Genomic DNA, 12901 nt, shown 5'->3' with positions numbered 1-12901 from the left:
TTTATCACCACTGACTTAGAGACAAGTTGTTTGATAAGGCAGAGGTTTTGGTGACCTTTGCAGGGCATTAATGGAATCTGTGTTTAAAATGCCAGGTAGATTTGGGGCCTACTCTGTAAAACAACTTCCTGAAAAAAATCTTTATAACAAAGTCCTTTCCCCTTCTCTTTTCTCTCCTATCTCTCCTCAGTCATACACTGACCTAAAATTGGCAAGGTATTTTAATGTCAAAAAACATAAGTTTTTGAATAATTGTGAAAGAACTGCCATCTATTGACTCTTATCTCACACAAAATTTAACAAAGTAGAGCATAGATCTAAATATAAGAGCTAAAACTTTTTAACTTCTAGAAGAAAACATGGGAGAAAATCTTAATTACCTCGGGTTTGGCAAAGATTTCTTAAATATGACAAAAGCACAACTAGAAAAGAAAAAATCAATGTCACATTTCATCAAAATTAAAACTTTTCTGTTTCAAAAGACACTGCCAATAAAAATGAAAAAAAAAGCCCACAGACTGGAAGAAATATCTGTGACAACATAAATCAGTCAAAAGACCTTAATCTAGAATATATAAAGAATTCTTACAGCTCAGTCAAAGACAGAAAACCTAATAAAAAATATGGACAAAAGTCTTAAACAGATGCTTCACTTAAGACAAATATATACATGACAAATAAGGCACAAGAAAGGCTTAACATCATTAGTCATTAGGGAAATGCAAATTAAAATCAGTGAGGTACCATCATTAGATGTCTAAGATTTAAAAATCTGATCATGCTGGTCATACAAACTTAGCTAATATATAATATTTTGATAATTCATTGCTATGCCTATAGTTGATTGTTTCAAACACAGAAGAGTTCACTGCAAATTTCCTTTCCACTCTCCTTTTTTCACCTTGGATTAAGCTCTGTTTGTCACACACTATAAAAACTCAGAGTAACTTCTGGTGGTTGAGATAGGTTTTATAATTAGTCATCCCTGCTGCAGCTGTTTATGACAAGCTTGAATAAAATAAAAGTGCTTCTGACAATTTCTGAATATAAAGCTGATATAAAAATCTCATTTTTCCAAAATATAATGACAGCGCAAAATCATACATATGTCATAATAAAAATGAAAAGAAAAAAACCCTGAACTACTAAAGGGAAATACTATTCAGACTGGGTTAAAAAAAATACTTAATATTTTCTGTCCATAAGAAATGCATTTGCAGCAAAGACATTTAGAAAAGTTGGAAGTTAAAAAAATTGGGCAGAATCATACCAGAAAAAGACACACACACATAAAAGCACACAGGAAACTGGAATTTAGATATTAATATCGGACAGGGTTTAAAAAGAAAAAATAAGGAAACAAAGGAAAATAGATAACAAGAAAGTATAAACTTTTTGTAAATTATGTTGCATCAAATAGCATAGTATCATCATCCAAAATGCCAACCCTCCCCGGCAAGAAACAACACCAAAACCAACAACAGCAACAACAAAGAAAATTTGAATATAATTAAGGTACTTTTATTCACCTCTCTCAGCTCATAAAATATTAAATGTATACTAAAAATAAGTAACAATATAGAGAAGAGTTTCTCAAAGTGTAGTCCAAAGATCACTTGTGGCAAACTTTGCCAGGATTCTTGCAAAATAAAGTATTTTCAAGATTCTATATATTCTGTTCTATAACATCAGATTTTCTGACAGTAGTTCCCAGAAATCTGCATTTTAGCAAGCACTTAAAAGATTCTTGTGCACTCTTATAGAGGATATAAATTGTATACTTAATAAGGTAGTACTAATATATTTATATAATCAGAATATACAGTTTAAAATCAAATGACTATAGAATGTTTACAAAAATGGAACAGAAAGTGCCATTAAATCAAAAAAAGTAGAAATAATAAAGACCCCACTCTTTTCAAATGTTAAAAAAAGTAAGAAAGCTAGAATAAGTTTTTAGAAAAGAAAGAAATACATTGACCAGCTGAAAATTTTAAACTTTCCTTTAAAAAGAAAAATCAAGTGCAGAAAGCTTAGAAAACAAAATGCTAGAGATATACACATCAGAACTATGAAATATAATTAAAGACATTCATAGTTCTACATACTTAATTACTAAGCAAGATAAAATAATAGTAAGTAAATGTGTAGTTCACCTCAACAAAATAAAGCCAAGGAAATGAGAAGAAAACAGTTATAAAGATAAAAGACAAATGCATTGAAAATGACTCATACATACACAATACATAATAAGCACCAGGGATGTTTCTTACAACATGTTAAAATAAATACCTGACATATCAAGAACAAAAGATTGCATATTGTATGATTCCATTTAAATGAAATTTTTAGAAAGGCAAAATTATAGAGATAGCTATCAGACATTGCCTGGGGCTGGAGGTGGGAACAGGAATTGACTACAAATGGGCATGAGGAAAATTTTGAGGTAATGATTGCACAGATTATAGATCTATTAAAAATCTTCAAACTGTATACTTACAATGGATAAATGTTATGTTTTGTGTTAGAGAACTTTAGGAAAATGTGAAAAATATTTTAACATAACATCCCACTTATTGTAGTAATAGAAAGAAATGGAATACCTAAAAACATGAAGGTAGTACTTTATGAGAGACATTGGCCAGAACTTAGATGGATAAGAGAAATGACTTGTTCTTGGAAAAGAGAAAGATGTAAATATCCGTAAACTGATCTATAGGTTTAATGCAATCATAACAAAATTTTTTCAAAAATGACAACTGCTGTAATCCAGTTAAAACTGTGTCAGCTCACTCTTCTGCTCACAAGCCTCCAAAGGCTGCCCACTTCAGATGGTTTTCATTTCTTTTTTCAGAATAAAAAAGAAAATGTTTGAGTCCTACCTCATTTGGCATCCATATTGCTTCTCCACCATTATCTCGTACTCCCCTTATTCACTCTGCTCCAGCCACACTGGTCTAACTGCTGTTCCTGAACTTGCCAACCATGTTGCCTCTGCTCTTGCTGACCCTGCCTGGTGTACTGTCCCTTTATGGATTGTGCTCTCACCTTCTTCAGGCCTGAGTTCAAAATCCTTCTCAGTGAGGCCATCCCTGATTATTCTTCTGCAAAAACACAAATTATACCCTACTCCCAGCATTTCCTGTCTCTCTTCCCTCCTTTTTCTTCATCTGGCATAGTATCTATTTTACTTACATATCTGTTTCCCCCATTGGAATCAAAGTTTTGGGAAGGCAAAATTTTTTTGCCTATTTTGTTCTCTGCTATATTTGTAGCACCTCAGAAAGTGCCTAGAACATAACAGACTCTCAAAACTCCTTGCTGAATAAATGTGAAAAGTGCCAACAACCCAGCAGAAAAATGGGCAGTTTATAGGAAGATAAGTTGAAATGACTTATGAATAAATTTACATGAAGATGCCCAGCCTCATCTGTAATTTAAATAAGTACAAAGTAAAATAATTGAAATACTTTTTTTTTTCACCTAACAATTACAAAGATCATTCTGTGTGGACTAGGGTATGGGAAATGAGTATTTTCATACATTATTAGGCAATACAATTATTGCAACCTCTTTAAAGGAAATTTGATAATATCTTTCACAATTTCTAATGCATATATTCCACTAGTTTACCATCCTACTCTTTTAAAAGAGTATATAGAATTGTCACTAACAAAAGGTTTGCCCATGTGTGCCAAGATGTATGCAAAAGGATGTTCACTGAAAACAGCTAAATACATATATCCACTGAGGATAGGTAAAGAGGCCAGTTCTGCAATCCAGCTGAACTTGAACCTGAGAGGGGTGGATGGGAGATGAAGAAAACATAGAAGTAGATACAAAAAAAAAAACAGAAACCAAAGGTGCGATCAGGAGGTTCACTCACTGCTGGTGGCAGAACAGTGGCACAGTACTACTTTTGAGCATAGCTTATATACAGGCTAACAGTGATATCACTTCCGGGCTGATCTCATATCCGGTAATCTCAGTTCTAGTGATATCTCTTTTGGATCTGGTGATTTCACTTCCTGGGTGATATCACTTCTGAGGTGTTATCATATTTTTCTAGATGCTGATAATTCAACCATAGAGAGAGAGGGAATGAGAAAGGGGAGAAGGGGGAGGGAGGAAAAAAGGAAAGGAAAAAAAATAACAAGTTTCTGCTTTCACAGAGCTTACCTTCTGGCAGTGAAGAGATTTAACAAACACAGAAGGACATGCGATAACACCAGATAGTAGTAATGCTGTGAAGAAAAAAGCAGCCAAGTTAATGAGACAGGGAGTGATTAGGGCATGGATTACTTTGCACAGGATGGTCAAGGACAGCCTCCCTGGAGGTATGCAGTGACTAGGGACCCAAAGCACAGACTAGTTTCTACTGAGTCTGACTTTCCTTCCTCCTTGAACTATTAATTCAAGCACATGAGTGTTCATATTGTGTTACAGATCACCAAGGAGGTCAGCAGGACAGCAGTAGAGAAAATAAGATGGAAAGTGAGAGGACAGGAGGTCACACTGGGCTGGGAGCTACATATTGTGGGCATAGCAGGAGATACTAAGAATTTTAGCTTCTTTCTAAAGAGTAAGATGGTAAATCAGTGGAGAATATTGAGATATGATCTGCTTTACATTTGAAAAAGGTCATTTTGGATGCTATGTTCTGGACAGACTTCACAGGTACAATGGCAGAAATAAAGAAAACAGGAGATATGGCAATAATCTGGACAAGAAATGATGGTGGTTTAAATCAGAAGAATTGCAGAATGAGTGTAATAAAATGACTGAGACAATGACATCCTGGGCTTTAAGTCGTTGCTGTAATATGGGATGAGACTGGGAGGCCTTGGATGAGGCCGGATGCATTTTGTGTGTGGGAGGCACGGGTCATAGACCTAAATGTCAGATGATTGACCCTTTGGCTAGAAAGGTCAATGCACGTATTTAATATTTCAGTCAAATTATATAAGGATGAGGTTATTTCCCAAAAGTAAATTAGGATGTTTTAAGGCAAGGGAAGTGGATATTAATCAATAACAAGAAAATGAAGGCCAATTGGATCCAAAGGCAATATAATGATAAAATGTCTGTTCATATGTATAATTGTGTCTTTTCACTGACAGTCCGATTGCTGAATCAAAATGGAGATGGGAAAGTTTATTTAACATTCATTCAAAAGATTTAGGACATTTTGAGTTTTTCTAGTGATGCATCTACTGTCTAATTAACAGCTATAGATAATTGATGATGTTGACATTTATACCCTTCATTTGTGTCACCAGTTCCTAAATCAAAATTACTGGCATTTAAAGAGCCATAGAAAACATGTTTTTGAGCTGAACGCTGATACCATCATGCTGCTGCAGCATTTTTTAACTCGAAGACCTATGGTCCTGTTGACATGTTTGTATCATTTTCTAATTGCATTTGCTTAGAGCTATTACTCTGAAATCATGACAACTTTGTATAGGTAAATATATGCCTACATTTACAGTTAGAAGAGAAGTTATAAATCTGAGTTCACTCTCTGAGGTACTTTGCAATATTATTGTAAAGTTAATATATAACGAACATAACAGCACAGATATTTGAGCTTAGCAGCAAAAGACTGTTGTCAATATTCCTAGAGTTTAAGAGAAAAAATGTATTACCTTGCTGAAAGGTGCATAGCTAAGAACACTGGGCTCTTGAGCGAAACATTGCAAATTGTGCTCCTTTAGTTAACATAATTGTAAAATAAATTGATTTTGTACTGTTTGACATGTGCAGTTTAGTAGGCAGTATTGGAGGTTTATGAAAAGAGAGAGGGAAGATGTTTTTGAGGAGGAGACAGAGGAGAGAAGAGGCAGGAAAGAGAGAAAGATGAATAGATTTTAGGAACATGATTACACTATGACGTACAGCACCGTTAAGGAGAAAAGGTGTACCCGCTCCAAAAGTGTCCCTAAAACAGGCACTTCCTCAGTGTTTTCTCATTTATCTATAACCTTACCCTCAACATCCCCTCCTCCCCCGCACCAAAGGAACACGAGGCAGGTGAGCTGGGGCCCAGCAGTGCCCACCAGGGAACCCTGAGGGAAACGTCAGTCACACAGACAGCATTTTGTTTTACAGCTGAGATGTCAAAACGTCCTTAACAGACACTGAATGAATCATTGGGTGTCTTTTGCCTTTCCCTGGATGCAAAATTAATTTTTCTAGATCCTTAATCATCCCTCCTGGCAATACTCCAAAGGACAGCCTTCCCCAGCAGCACTTAGTCTAATTAACTACCTTGGGTTTGACCTACTTGGGCATTCAAATCCTTTCCTTAGTAGTAGTCATTTTGCTTGCCCACATTTAATTCTTCACATCCAAAGTTAAAACTGATTTGGTCCATTAATCCCTAATGCTTTGATAACAAGGATGCTGTAGTCCAATTCAAAACCGGAAGGAAGGAAGGAAGGAAGGAAGGAAGGAAGAAGGAAGGAAGGAAGGAAGGAAATAAATAAATTAGATGGAAATGTTCGCCTCCTATTCCTTTAATAAGAAAACGCCTTACATCAATCTATCCTAATGGGGAACCAAATAGACGGACACCCACAACTCTGACCACAGAACAGCTAACTGCCCGCGGTGAGGCAGACCCCAGAGAATACCATGTTCGCCGAGCGTACCGTGCACTCTCCCGTCCCGTCTCAGCACCTGCTGCCTTTCTGGATGGACCGTCCTCCTCCCCCATCCCCATCTTTGCCCGCCTCCCTTCAGACTCTGTGAGTCAGGTCATTCTGAGGACACTGAACTCGCCTTCAGGACCTTTCTGTTCTTCCTGCTGGGCCTGGGTTTGCACCTCCAGGGCACCCCTATTACAGGGACAGTAATAGGGAATAAAGTTCTAACTCTAAAATAGCAAGGAGAGCGATGCACAGAGGTTTTCTTCTTAATACCCTTTAATTATTACAAAAGTATTTTATGTTTATTGTAAAAAATTTCTACTACAAGTAACAGGAAAAAGAATCAAAATCTTACATAATCACACAACTCAGAAATCAGTGCATATGTAACATAAAAGTAAAACTATTGCTTTAGGAATCTTGCTTCTCAAAATTAACAACAGGTCGGGAATGTTGCACATGTTGTTAAGTGTTACTTCATAATGTTATTATTATTTTTTTAAATAATTTTATTATCATTAATCTACAATTACATGAAGAACATTATGGCCACCAGACTACCCCCTTCACCAAGTCCCCAAAAACCCCACGACAGTCACCGTCCGTCAGGGCAGCAAGATGCCACAGACTCATGACTTGTCTTCTCTGTGTTGTACAGCCCTCCCTATGCCCCCCAACATTATACGTGCTAATCATAAGGCCCCCTTCCTTTTTCCCTGCCCTTGTCCCTCCGTTCCCACCCATCTTCCCCAGTCCCTTTCCCTTTGGTAACTGTTAGTCCATTCTTGGGTTCTGTGATTCTGCTGCTGTTTTGTTCCTTCCGTTTTTCTTTGTTCTTATACCCTACATATGAGTAAAATCCTTTGGTACTTGTCTTCTCCACCTGGCTTATTTCACTGAACATAATACCCTCTAGCTCCATCCATGTTGTTGCAAATGGTAGGATGTGTTTTCTTCTTATGGCTGAATAATATTCCATTGTGTATATGTACCACGTCTTCTTTATCCATTCATCTACCAATAGACATTTAGGTTGCCTCCAATTCTTGGCTATTGTAAATAGTGCTGCGATAAACATAGGGGTCCATCTATCTTTTTCAAACTGGGCTGCTGCGTTCTTAGGGTAAGTTCCTAGAAGTGGAATTCCTGGGTCAAATGGTATTTCTATTTTGAGCTTTTTGAGGAACCTCCATACTGCTTTCCACAATAGTTGAACTAATTTGCATTCCCACCAGCAGTGTAGGAGGGTTCCTCTTTCTCCACAACCTCGCCAACATTTGTTGTTGTTTGTCTTTTGGTTGGTGGCATTCCTTACTGGTGTGAGGTGATATCTCATTGTGGTTTTAATTTGCATTTCTCTGATGACAAGTGATGTGGAACATCTTATCATGTGTCTGTTAGCCATCTGAATTTCTTCTTTGGAGAACTGTCTGTTCAGCTCCTCTGCGCATTTTTTAATTGGACTATTTGCTTTTTATTTGTTGAAGTGTGTGATCTCTTTATATATTTTGGGTGTCAACCCTTTATCGGATCTGTCATTTGTGAATATATTCTCCCATACTGTAGGGTACCTTTTTGTTCTATTGATGGTGTCCTTTGCTGTACAGAAGCTTTTCAGCTTGATATAGTCCCACTTGTTCATTTTTGCTTTTTCTTCCCCTTGCCTGGGGAGATATGTTCATGAACAAGTTGCTAGTGTTTATGTCCAAGAGATTTTTGCCTGCTTTTTTCTAAGAGTTTTATGGTTTCATGACTTACATTCAGGTCTTTGATCCATTTCGAATTTACTTTTGTGTATGGGGTTAGACAGTGATCCAGCTCCAGTCTCTTACATGTAGCTGTTCAGTTCTGCCAGCACCATCTGTTGAAAAGAGTGTCATTTCCCCATTGTATGTCCATGGCTCCTTTATCAAATATTAATTGACCATATATGTTTGGGTTAATATCTGGGGTCTCTATTCTGTTCGACTCGTCTGTGGCTCTGTTCTTGTGCCAGTACCAAATTGTCTTGATTACTGTGGCTTTGTAGTATAGCTTGAAGTTGGGGAGCGAGATCCCCCACACTTTATTCTTCCTTCTCAGGATTGCTTTGGCTATTCGGGGTCTTTGGTGTTTCCATATCAATTTTGGAACTATTTGTTCTAGTTGGCTGAAGAATGTTGTTGGTAATTTGATAGGGATTGCATCAAATCAGTATATTTCTTTGGGCAGGATGGCCATTTTGATGATATTAATTCTTCATAGCCAAGAGCATGGGATGAGTTTCCATTTGTTAGTGTCCTCTTTAATTTCTCTCAAGAGTGTCTTATACTTTTCAGGGTATAGGTCTTTCACTTCCTTGTTAAGGTTTATTCCTAAGTATTTTATTCTTCTTGATGCAATTGTGAATGGAATTGTTTTCCTGATTTCTCTTTCTATTAGTTCATTGTTAGTGTATAGGAAAGCTACAGATTTCTGTGTGTTAATTTTGTATCCTGCAACTTTGCTAAATTCCAATATTAGTTCCAGTAGTTTTGGAGTGGAGTGTTTAAGATTTTTATGTACAGTATCACGTCATCTGCAAATCGTGACAGTTTGACTTCTTCTTTACCAATCTGGATTCTTTGCATTTCTTTGTTTTGTCTAATTGCCATGGCTAGGACCTCCAGTACTATGTTGAATAACAGTGGGGAGAGTGGGCATACCTGTCTTGCTCCCGATCTCAGAGGAAAAGCTATCAGCTTTTCACTGTTTGGTATGATGTTGGCTGTGGGTTTATCATATATGGCCTTTATTATGTTGTGGTACCTGCCCTCTATACCCATTTTGTTGAGAGTTTTTATCATGAATTGATGCTGAATTTTGTCAAATGCTTTTTCAGCATCTATGGATATGATCATGTGGTTTTTGTCTTTCTTTTTGTTGATGTGGTGGATGATGTTGGTGGATTTTCAGATGTTGTACCATCCTTGCATCCCTGGGATGAATCCCACTTGGTCCTGGTGTATGATCCTTTTGATGTATTTTTGAATTCAGTTTGCTAATATTTTGTTGAGTATTTTTGCATCTACGTTCATCAGGGATATTGGTCTGTAATTTTCTTTCTTGGTGGGGTCTTTGCCTGGTTTTGGTATTAGGGTGATATTGGCTTCATAGAATGAGTTTGGGAGTATTCCCTCCTCTTCTATTTTTTGGAAAACTTTAAGGAGAATGGGTATTATATCTTCTCTGTATGTCTGATAAAATTCCGAGGTAAATCCATCTGGCCCAGGGTTTTGTTCTTGGGTAGTTCTTTGATTACCACTTCAATTTCATTGCTGGTATTTGGTTTGTTTAGATTTTGTATTTCTTCCTTGGTCAGTCTTGGAAGGTTATATTTTTCCAGGAATTTGTCCATTTGTTCTAGGTTTTCCAGCTTCTTAGCATATAGGTTTTCACAGTAGTCTTTAATAATTCTTTGTATTTCTGTTGGGTCCGTTGTGATGTTTCCTTTCTCATTTCTGATTCTGTTGAGGTGTGTTGATTCTCTTTTTCTCTTAATAAGTCTGGCTAGAGGCTTATCTATTTTGTTTATTTTCTCAAAGAACCAGCTCTGGGTTTCATTGATTTTTGCTATTGTTTTATTCTTCTCAATTTTGTTTATTTCTTCTCTGATCTTTATTATGTCCCTCCTTCTGCTGACTTTAGGCCTCATTTGTTCTTCTTTTTCTAATTTTGATAATTGTGACATTAGACTATTCATTTGGTTTTGTTCTTCCTTCTTTAAATATGCCTGGATTGCTATATACTTTCCTCTTAAGACTGCTTTCACTGCATCCCACAGAAGTTGGGGCTTTGTGTTGCTGTTGTCATTTATTTCCATATATTTGGTCATTGATTCATTGACTATTTAGGAGCATGTGGTTAAGCCTCCATGTGTTTGTGAGCCTTTTTGCTTTCTTTGTACAATTTATTTCTAGTTTTATACCTTTGTGGTCTGAAAAGTTGGTTGGTAGAATTTCAGTGTTTTTGAATTTACAGAGGCTCTTTTTGTGGCCTGGTATGTAGTCTATTCTGGAGAATGTTCCATGTGCACTTGAGAGGAATGTGTATCCTGTTGCTTTTGGATGTAGAGTTCTGTAGATGTCTATTAGGTCCATCTGTTCTATTGTGTTGTTCAGTGCCTCTGTGTCTTTACTTATTTTCTGTCTTGTGGATCTGTCCTTTGGAGTGAGTGGTGTTTTGAAGTCTCCTAAAATGAATGCATTGCAGTCTATTTCCTCCTTTAATTCTGTTACTATTTGTTTCACATATGCTGGTGCTCCTGTGTTGGGTGCATATATATTTATAATGGTTATATCCTCTTGTTGGACTGAGCCCTTTATCATTATGTAATGTCCTTCTATATCTCTTGTTACTTTCTTTGTTTTGAAGTCTATTTTGTCTGATACTAGTACTGCAACACCTGCTTTTTTCTCCCTATTGTTTGCATGAAATATCTTTTTCCATCCCTTGACTTTTAGTCTGTGTATGTCTTTGGGTTTGAGGTGAGTTTCTTGTAAGCAGCATATAGATGGTTCTTGTTTTTTTGTCCATTCATTGACTCTATGTCTTTTGATTGGTGCATTCAGTCCTTTTACATTTAGGGTGATTATCGATAGGTATGTACTTATTGCCATTTCAGGCTATAGATTTGTGGTTACCAAAGGTTCCAGGTTACTTTCCTTACTATCTAAGCATCTAACTTAACTCACTTAGGATACTCTTAGAAACACAATCTAAAGGTTCTTTTCTATTTCTCCTCCTTTTTCTTCCTCCTTTATTCTTTATATATCAGGTATCAAATTCTGTACTTTTTGTCTATCCCTTCATTGACTTTGGGAATAGTTAATTTAATTTTGTATTTGCTTCATAATTAGCTGTCTACTTTCTTTACTGTGGTTTTAATACCTCTGGTGACAGCTATTCAACTTTAGGAACACTTCGATCTATGGCACTCTCTCCAAAATAGACTGCAGAGATGGTTTGTGGGAGGTAAACTCTCCTAGCTTTTGCTTATTTGGAAATTGTTTAATCCCTCCTTCAAATTTAAATGATAATCTAGCCGGATAAAGTAATCTTGGTTCCAGGCCCTTCTGCTTCATGACATTAAATACATCATGCCACTCCCTTCTGGCCTGTAAGGTTTCTGCTGAGAAGTCTGATGTTAGCCTGATGGGCTTTCCTTTGTATGTGATCTTATTTCTGTCTCTGGCTGCTCTTAATAGTCTGTCCTTATCCTTGATCCTTCCCATTTTAATTACTAGGTGTCTTGGTGTTTTCTTCCTTGGGTCCCTTGTTGGGAGACCTGTGGATCTCCATGGCCTGAGAGACTATCTCCTTCCCCAGATTGGGGAAGTTTTCAGCAACTACCTCCTCAAAGACACTATCTATCCCTTTGTCTCTCTCTTCTTCTTCTGGTGTCCCTATAATGCAAATATTGTTCCGCTTGGATTGGTCACACAGTTCTCTCAATATTCTTTCATTTTTAGAGATCCTTTTTTCTCTCTGTGCCTCATCTTTGTATTCCTCTTCTCTAGTTTCTATTTCATTTATGTCTCCTCCACCATATCCCACCTGCTTTTAATACCCTCCATCGTGTTCTTTAACGATTGGATCTCTGACCTGAATTCATTCCTGAAATCTTGGATGTCTTTCGTACCTCCATTAGAATACTGATGATTTTTATTTTGAACTCCCTTTCAGGAAGAGTCACAAGGTCCATATCATTTAAATCTTTCTCGGGAGTTATATTAATAATTTTACTCTGGACAAGGTTCCTTTGGGGTTTCATGTTTGTATATGGTGCCCTCTAGTTTCCAGAAGCTCTATTCTGGAGCTGCTGAGCCCTGAAGCAATGTCAGGGGTCACAGGGGAGCAGTACTGGTGCCTGGGGGGAGGAACAAGCTATTCCTTGCCTCCCAGCTGCTGTGCCTGTCTCCACTGCCTGAGCCAGTGGGCCAGGCACACAGGTATAAGTTTTTGTCCCAGAGCAGCTGGATATGGATCCCTGCTTTCCACAAGAGGCCGGAATCCCAGTCTCCCCAGGAACTCTGCCTCTATTAACTTTCCAACCCAGTAGTCATGCAAATTTCATGAAAGCACCATGAAATGTAGGTTTGTGCTCCCAGAGCAGATCTCCGGAGCTAGGTATTCAGCGGTCCCAAGCCTTCCACTCCCTCCCTGCTCTGTTTCTCTTCCTCCCGCTGGTGAGCTGGGGTGGGGGAGGGACTCGGGTCCTGTGGAGCCACAGC

The sequence above is a fragment of the Manis javanica genome, chromosome 6 (assembly GCF_040802235.1).
Source record: "Manis javanica isolate MJ-LG chromosome 6, MJ_LKY, whole genome shotgun sequence".
NCBI classification, from domain to species: domain Eukaryota; kingdom Metazoa; phylum Chordata; class Mammalia; order Pholidota; family Manidae; genus Manis; species Manis javanica.
The sequence above is the reverse complement of the archived record's forward strand: the minus strand, read 5'-3'. Positions refer to the sequence as shown.